Source organism: Sceloporus undulatus, chromosome 2 (genome assembly GCF_019175285.1).
Source record: "Sceloporus undulatus isolate JIND9_A2432 ecotype Alabama chromosome 2, SceUnd_v1.1, whole genome shotgun sequence".
Taxonomy (NCBI): Eukaryota; Metazoa; Chordata; class Lepidosauria; order Squamata; family Phrynosomatidae; genus Sceloporus; species Sceloporus undulatus.
Genome location: NC_056523.1, coordinates 256,530,073 through 256,538,188, shown reverse-complemented (window position 1 = coordinate 256,538,188; position 8,116 = coordinate 256,530,073).

Here is an 8,116-nt window from a genome sequence, read left to right as displayed (position 1 = left end):
CATGTGCACATGTTTTTCTTTCTATAGCAATTTGTGTAGCCCCTGAAATGGGTCTTGGACTTGCTATTGAAGTGAATGATACATATAGAACTATGGACGTTATCAGACAAGGGAAATTGGAAGTATAATCCAATGGCAATCCGAATGCAATCATGGGGTTTAACGTTATTGCGTGATAGACTACCACACGCAATTTCAGGCAATGGGAAGTCAGTCCAAACACAATCATGGAGTTTCACATTATTGCGTGAGAGGTGATCACATGCAATTTCGGGCAATGGCAAGCTATTTTCTGGCAATGGGAAGTCGATTCAAATGCAATTCGAATTCATGTAAATTCACTGAACTAGCAAATTAACGTGAATGCGTTTTGGCCCCACTTTCTTTTCATTCGAAATTAAGAGAAATTCCTCCCATGTAATAAACTTGTATGATGCTTAATGTTGCCATGACAGAAGCAACATTCTTAGTTAATTTTACCTTTATTAGACAGAACAAACACAGTCTCCAACTGTATCAATTGGGCAGGAGCAATCCTAATTCATCCTCTTCTGCTACTTTTTCTCTGCTTTTAACATGTCCCAATTTCTCCCTTCATCCTTGATTGCTCCTACTGCTGTGAGACTCAACCTTTACTTATGTGTTTTAAATACCTGTTGAGGTGTGGTGGAGACCTTGCCTAGGATGGCAGCTGAACCTTATTACAACACTGGGGAGAGGACAAGATGCATTTGAAAACAGTAGTTTAGCTTAGGGGACATAAGAAAAGCTGTGTGGTGCCCACACAGCTCTATACTCCAGCACTTTATCAGTATTCCTACTCCTCTGTTAACTGAAGGAGTTGCCTCATTCTGCTTATTGGTAGGGCTAGCCTTACCTTCCTGCATTAAAGCCTCTTTCTTCAGTAACTGGCACAGCTGACTTTTGTTACACAAGTCATTATCTGGGAAATTTTCACTAGCAAAAATGTCTTTCTGTCATTCAATTTAAAGTTGTTAGTCTGTTTACTAGGTTGTGGGTAAAGGACTGTATGAGCGTGCTCAGGCTTTACAACTATATTAATTTAATTTTCCATGTTTTATTTTCCTTCTGAAGTTTAGGAACACAGTGTTTAATTAATTTTTTTTCTCAATGCCTTAGGATAGAAGACTCCTGTGAACCTGATAAAAGATTTGAAGATGTGTTTAAGCTGAACTAGACTTGATTTTTTTCTTTGACATACTTACTAATGTCTACTTAAAATGATGTCTATGAGTTATAATGGTGCTTAATTATGTTTCATATGCTTTGGATGCAAAACTATTCTGTAACCACTCTTGCTGGAGCTTAAATTAACCAAGATATTCTTTAAGACAGCAGAACTAGATGAATCAGTGAAGAAACAACAAATTATAGTTTCTTCTGCTTTTATTTGACTTGTCTGGTCAGTCATGAATTTTCTGAAGGAGTTTGTGGTTTGTAAATAATGAGTTGGTTGTCAGTTCCATATGACACATTATTAGGGATCTTGTCACTTCCCACATGACAGAGGTTAGTTGAATCACAAATCTGAAGGTCGGAGAGACCCTTTTGGGTTTGATGTGCTGGAACTCAGCTGTCTTTTATGGTGCATCTCATGACAGTATTCAAAGACCAAATCGTGAACATGTTTGGTTGTGACAGCAAATTGCAAGTAAAGGTTTCACCGCTTATTGTAGCCTCTGGACACACTCTGTTTAAATGGAGCTGCTGCAACAGCCTTGACTAATGATGCACAGCAAATCCAGCATCTTTTGCAAACTCTCATTCAAAATTCTCAAAATACACACAATTGCCCATGAGATGTTAATCTATTTTGAACCTCTGGGAGCCCTACACAATAAATGATTTATAAAACTGAACATGTATGGTGAGTTGTCAGAAACTTGGTAAACTTTATTTAATTAAGCTGTTACTGGGTCTCTGGACCATAATAAAGAATTGTTCTTATCTTTTATCAAGATACTTGATAAACATTCTTTTGTTTGTTTCCTCTCTACAAAAACTGTAGATAATCTACATGTACTTCTTTGTGGATAAGCCAGCTGTTGCACTCATGTTCTGCTTGTGGGCTTCCCATAAGTATTTGACTGGTCATTGTAGGAACAGAATGCCAGATAAAATAGGCCTTTAGTCTGATCCAACAGAACACTTCTGATATCTTTGAATCACAAGTTGTGCATGCCTACTTTTGTGCTTGGCTCTCATCACTAGTAATTAGGCATTTTTGTTCATGCCTAGACTCACGAATTTCACTATCACAAATATTGTAGAGCACATTTTGCTGACTGAGAAGCCTAAATGAGAAATGGTCATACTTTCCCCTGCTCTTTGATCTTTATCAGTGCATAGTATTTTTTAAAAAAATTAGGGGAAATCCACATCCTTTTTTCTTCTCAAGTTTGGTAAAAGAAGACAGCAGCAGTTATACCTAGAGCAATTCTAGTTCATTCAAAATTTCCCCAAAGCTCTCAAAGTAGTTTTCCAATAGGGGTGGGGATATCACTTAAATTGTTGAGTAATTTAAGATAGCCTATTCAAAGGCATAGCTGTACATTATTCATCTGTTTGAGCATAAAACAATATAAAGGAATCCTGTAGCACTTTTAAACTGAGAAAAAAAATTCTAACATAAGCTTTTGTGGACTCCTGGTCATCTCATCAGCTAAGTCCACGAAAGCTTATGCTAGATTGTTTTTTTCTCAGTCTCGAAAGTGCTACAGGATTTCTTTATATCTTTTTAAGTCTAGTAAAAGCAAGTGTGTCTAATAACAATTGTGTATCTCACTCTGTGAAACCAGCAAGGGAATAGCAAGCTATTATTAAAACATACTGATCACAACAGGTTCTAGCATTCTATATTCTTCACTTACTTTGCATTCCTATATTTTTCTATTCAGAAATAAGCCCCACTGAATTCAATGGGACTTATTCTCTAGTAAGTGTGTATAGGATTGCAGCTTTATTCCATCACACTCTTACAAGCTACAGAAAATACTTTTGCACTAAGATATAATTGTAATCATCCAAGCATTTACAAAATGTTATTGAGGATGTTTTAATTGATTCAACTATATTGTTATTTTACGAAAACCCGTGTTGATGTTTTAATAGGGAAAAAAGTGTCCTCCCTTCAGAGTTATCCTGTGTAAAAATTTTATAGTATCCTGACAAAATAAAGATGTCATATGTAATCATTTTAAAATGTCATGTGTCTTAATGGGTTTGTAAAATCCATCATATCAGTTGTTAAGGCATTATGATTCATATATGTATTTATTATTTTTAAGAAATATTTTTTTTGTTTTTTAAAATAAAGTTTATTGAATTAAAAACATACATACTCGCAATACTATAAAACAAATGTACCACAATCTTACTAATTACATTAACTTTCTTGCAAAAAATACATACATAAAAATATGTTTTTAATTCAATATATTTGAAGACTAGTCTGATGATGACTAAATGTCACCTGAGTTAAATTTTGCATATCTGTGTATCTTTCACTGTCTATGAATCAATCAAGAGATAATTTTTTTTTAAAATCAAAAGCATTTGAAGGCCTTTCTGGACCTCAGTCCAGATTGGATCCAATCATTCTGTCCTTCTTTGGACACATAAGTCACTGCCTCCAATCATCTGTTGTTACCTTGAACCAACAGAGATTATTCTGGCTTTCCCCAAAGGTCTTTAAATTCTTCATGAATTCAAAAAAACAAAATGCATGACTATCAATAATTGCAATCACACTGCACCACTGAATTTGCCATCTATCAATCTATTGCACAGATTCTCAAATTTTGATCCTCCAGCAGTTTTGTACTTGTCTCCCAGAAACTTCTGCCAACATAGCCGATGAAGACAGATTCTGGAGCTGAAGCCCAAAATACCTGGAGAACCAAAGGTTGAGAACCACTGATCTATTGCATCATGCATGTATTGAATTTTCAAGGCTTACTCTTCAAAGAAAAAAGGAACATGTTTTTATTCATCAGTCATGCTTAAAGCATTATCCCAAAAATTAGACAGAGCCTGCAAAAAGATTCCAGTGGCCCAGGAGCTTCCATTCCATATCCTCTTTCCAACCTCCTGTTTTTCTCTACCACAAATCTTTAATCCAGAGGTAGAAATATGCAGCCTTGCAGATGTCCGATGGCAACGTCTATCAGTCTCAGCCAACATAGCCATTAGTAAGGCATGGTGGCTGACTTTGCTTAACTTCCGAAATCAGACAGGATCTGGTGCCTTTAGGGCATTTAGGCAGAAGCACATTATGAGAAGGCATGATTCACTGGAAAAGACAATAATGTTAGTAAAGGTGGAGGGATCCAGAAAGAGAGGAACATTGCATTCTAGATGGATGGACTGTGATATAAATTTATAGGACCTAAGCAGTCCAGTGGAGGACAGGGAGTCTTGGAGATGTGTGATCCACAGGATGGCCATGAATTGGGATTGACATGAAGGCAATTAACAACAAACAGCAATTTTTTTAAAATATAGTTTTGTTTTAATATTGTGGCTACGTAGTTTAATTTTTATTGTGGATCAGTTGTATGTTTCTAGATACATTGTACTTGTTTTAATTTGTAAGACACCTTGAGTCCCAGTTTTAGGGAAAAGATAAATAAATATAAAAATGAGGAGGAAGAGGATGTTTTATTGTGAAATGTAAATGTGCATAGCCTTTAGCCCTGATAAATCCTGCTCCCTCCACAAAGACAACAAATTCACATCAATAAGAACAAAATCTTTGTATTAAATTACAAGTTATATCATCTAGAGATTTATTGTCCATTAAAAAAATGAGATTCTTGCTTGATAAGACAGCATCCTGTTCCATAGAGTGGCCAAACATGTGCCTTCAAGACATTTAAAACAAGGGCTTGAGAGCAATACCCGATCACATCTGATCTTGAAAACTAAACAGGGTCAGCCCCAGTTGGTACTTGGATGGAAGACTGCCAATAAATATCAGCTGCTGTTGGCTATATTTCAGAGGAAATAACTGGCAAATCCACATTTGACTATTCCTTGCCTAAGAAAACCCTGTGAAATTTATGGGGTTGTCATACGTTGACAGGTGACTTGAAGGAATATTCATACATTGTAACACCTTAGCAAACAGTATGCAGCCTTCAAATGTACATATTCCATCTAGGCATGGTCACCAAACAACCATGGATAGATTCATGTTCAATGGATTTGTCTAATTACCCCTGTAAGGACACTTAAATTAGTGGCCATCAATATGTCTGGTGGCTGTGAAATCCATAGAATTAAAGGTGCACTTTGTGAAGAATTACTTTCTTTTATCTTCTGAATCAGTTTCATTGACCCCAAGTTATAGTATGATCAATCTGAAGGAAAAACTTCTCTCTATCCATTTTCTTCATATTGTGTTTTACGAACCTCTGCCATGGCCCCTTATAAACCTTCATATCATTTCAGACTGGCAATCAGATCTATAGAGTCTTCCTAATATGGCTGCATTATATACTAGCATAACACCCAATTCTTTTCAGTGCCTTTTCTAATAATGCCTAGCATGGAATTTATATTTTTATTTTCCTGCTTTCACAGCAACTGCATACTGAGGTGACATTTAGATTGTGCAGTCTTCTATAACTACATGATCTTTCCTGATTAGTCAGTGCCCAGACTCTGTATGTAAAAGTGGGGGTTTTGGTTTTGCCTCTGTGTGCATCATTTGTCATTTATTTACATTTATGGTAAGTTGTGACATGTGGCTCAGATACCCTGAGCTCTTTCACACTACATAGTTATAGCATTATGCTTCCTTTTTAGCTGCCATGATTCTATCCTATGGAATCCTGGGATTTGCAATTTAGCATGGGATGTGAGTGAGCCAGCGTGGTGTAATGGTTGAACTGTGACCAGGGTTCAATTCCAAGCTCCGCCATGAAACCAACTAGATGACCCTGGGCAAGTCATATGCTCTCAGCCTTAGGGGAAGGCAATGGCAAACCTCCTCTGAACAAATCTTACCAAGAAAACTCATGATACTTTGGGTCACCATAAGTTGGAAATCACTTGAAGGCACACAAGAACAAAACCACCAAATTACAATCTCAAGGTTTTCACAGGATGAAGCCATGGCAGTTAAAGTGGAATCAAAATGCTATAATTGTGTAGTGTGAAAGAAATCCCTGTTTAGAGAGATCATTTTGGAGTTCATCATGGGGCCTGAACATACAGGCCAAAATAAAGCTGCTTTGGGTCACTTTGGAGATATGCTTTTAAATGCTGTATGCGTCCTAAGAGACCGGAAGCCACACCAAAGCCACGCTCCAGTCCTAAGGACTAGAGCACAGCTTTGGCGCAGCCCCTGGCCTCTTAAGGTGTGTGTGTCATTTAAACAGCATACCTCCAAAGTGACCCGAAGCAGCTTCATTTTGGCCTGTCTGTTCAGGCTCATAGTCTTCTTACGATTTCACCATAATCAATCATGTGGTGTCTTCACAAACTTACTCATTTCCCTCCTCGTCTTTAACTCCAGATCAGTATGAATAATATTAAAAGCACCCATCACAAAACAGATATTTGGGGAACCTACGTACTTCCTTCTCCCTCTACAATGATGATTTACAGTGTGCCCATGCCAAGCATGGGCTTGCCCTCTGTGGTTTGAACTTCTGCAGATGGCAAGCCCCAGCTTTCTCAATGGGCATGTGCATATGCAACATTTATTTAGGAGTGCACACCCACTGAAAAGAATGGGACTTAAAGTCCCAAGTTTTTTACTATCCTTGGGGGGAATCCACAATGGATCCCCCGCAGATAGCAAGGGCACATTGTATAATGTATTGAAATTTCTTTCCCACACAACACAACCCTGCTTATATTTTATTGTATACACACTGTTATTTTAAAACATTTTAATTTATTTTGAAATATTTTGAAATATAAAGAGAGTTCAACAAAGTTACTTGCTCCATTAGCTGTCATAATCTCTTCTGGCAGGCCTTTCCAGACTAGACCAGATCTACTGACTTGCCTTCCCCCTACTTTCACCTTTAAGCCATCGTTGTGACACTGGAAGTGTCACTGATACCATCACTTCCGACCTGCTCCCTACCCTCCTCTAGAAGATGATTCATTTCCTGCCCAAATCTGCCCAAAACTTTTTTTTTTTTTACTTTATTGGTCCTGGAATGTTTTAAATTTTTCCTGTTTAATTTCTTTTTAGGGTTTGATTGATGATTTTATGTTTGGGGGGAGGGTTAGGGTTTTGAGGTTTTTAATTGTATTTAAAAATTGTATGTAATTTTATCTTGATAGTCCTGTAATCTGCTTTGATTCTTTTGAGAAAAAGCAGAATATAAATAAATACTATTATTAATATTATTATTATAATGGATCAGCCAGACCCTGAAGTCTGTAGCTATATTGGAAAAGAAATAACATTCTCTCCAGTTTTCATTTTGTGCAGAACTGGGAACATACTTGCATATGTAATGACACTGTTCATCCATGCATCAGATTTGAAGAGAAGAATTAGTAAAATAGAAGCCATAACAAATCAAAAAGCTGAAGTGCTCTCTTTTTAGGTCTGCTATCTCTTTTTTGTAGGTACTTCCTAAATCCTTTGGAATTGCTCAATGTTGTTTTAGTGGCCCAATTTGAGATTGATTTATATGGAATGGAAATCACAATTTATTTCTAACTCAGTGAATGGCTATACTATATGGTCCCTATCTCTCAGAGAAATTTACACTAGAACTTTGGAAAGTAAATTCATGCCATGTGTTTAAATTGGGAGTACAAGGCACCAAATCCCACCTGATCTTGGAAGCTAAGCAGGGTCAGGCCTGGTTAGTTCTTGAGTAGGGGACTGGTAAGTAATATAATGTGCAGTAGACTATATTCTACTGGAGCCAGCTTGGGTTTGAGCATTGAACAGACCAGGGTTCAAATCCCAGTTCAGCTATGGGAACCCACTGGGTGACCTTGGCCAAGTCACTCTCTCAGCCTCAGAGGGTGGCAATGGCAAGCTCCTTCTGGAGAAACTGGCCAAGAAAACCCCATTAGCCTTAGGGTCACCATAAGTCGGAAATGACTTGAAGGCATACAA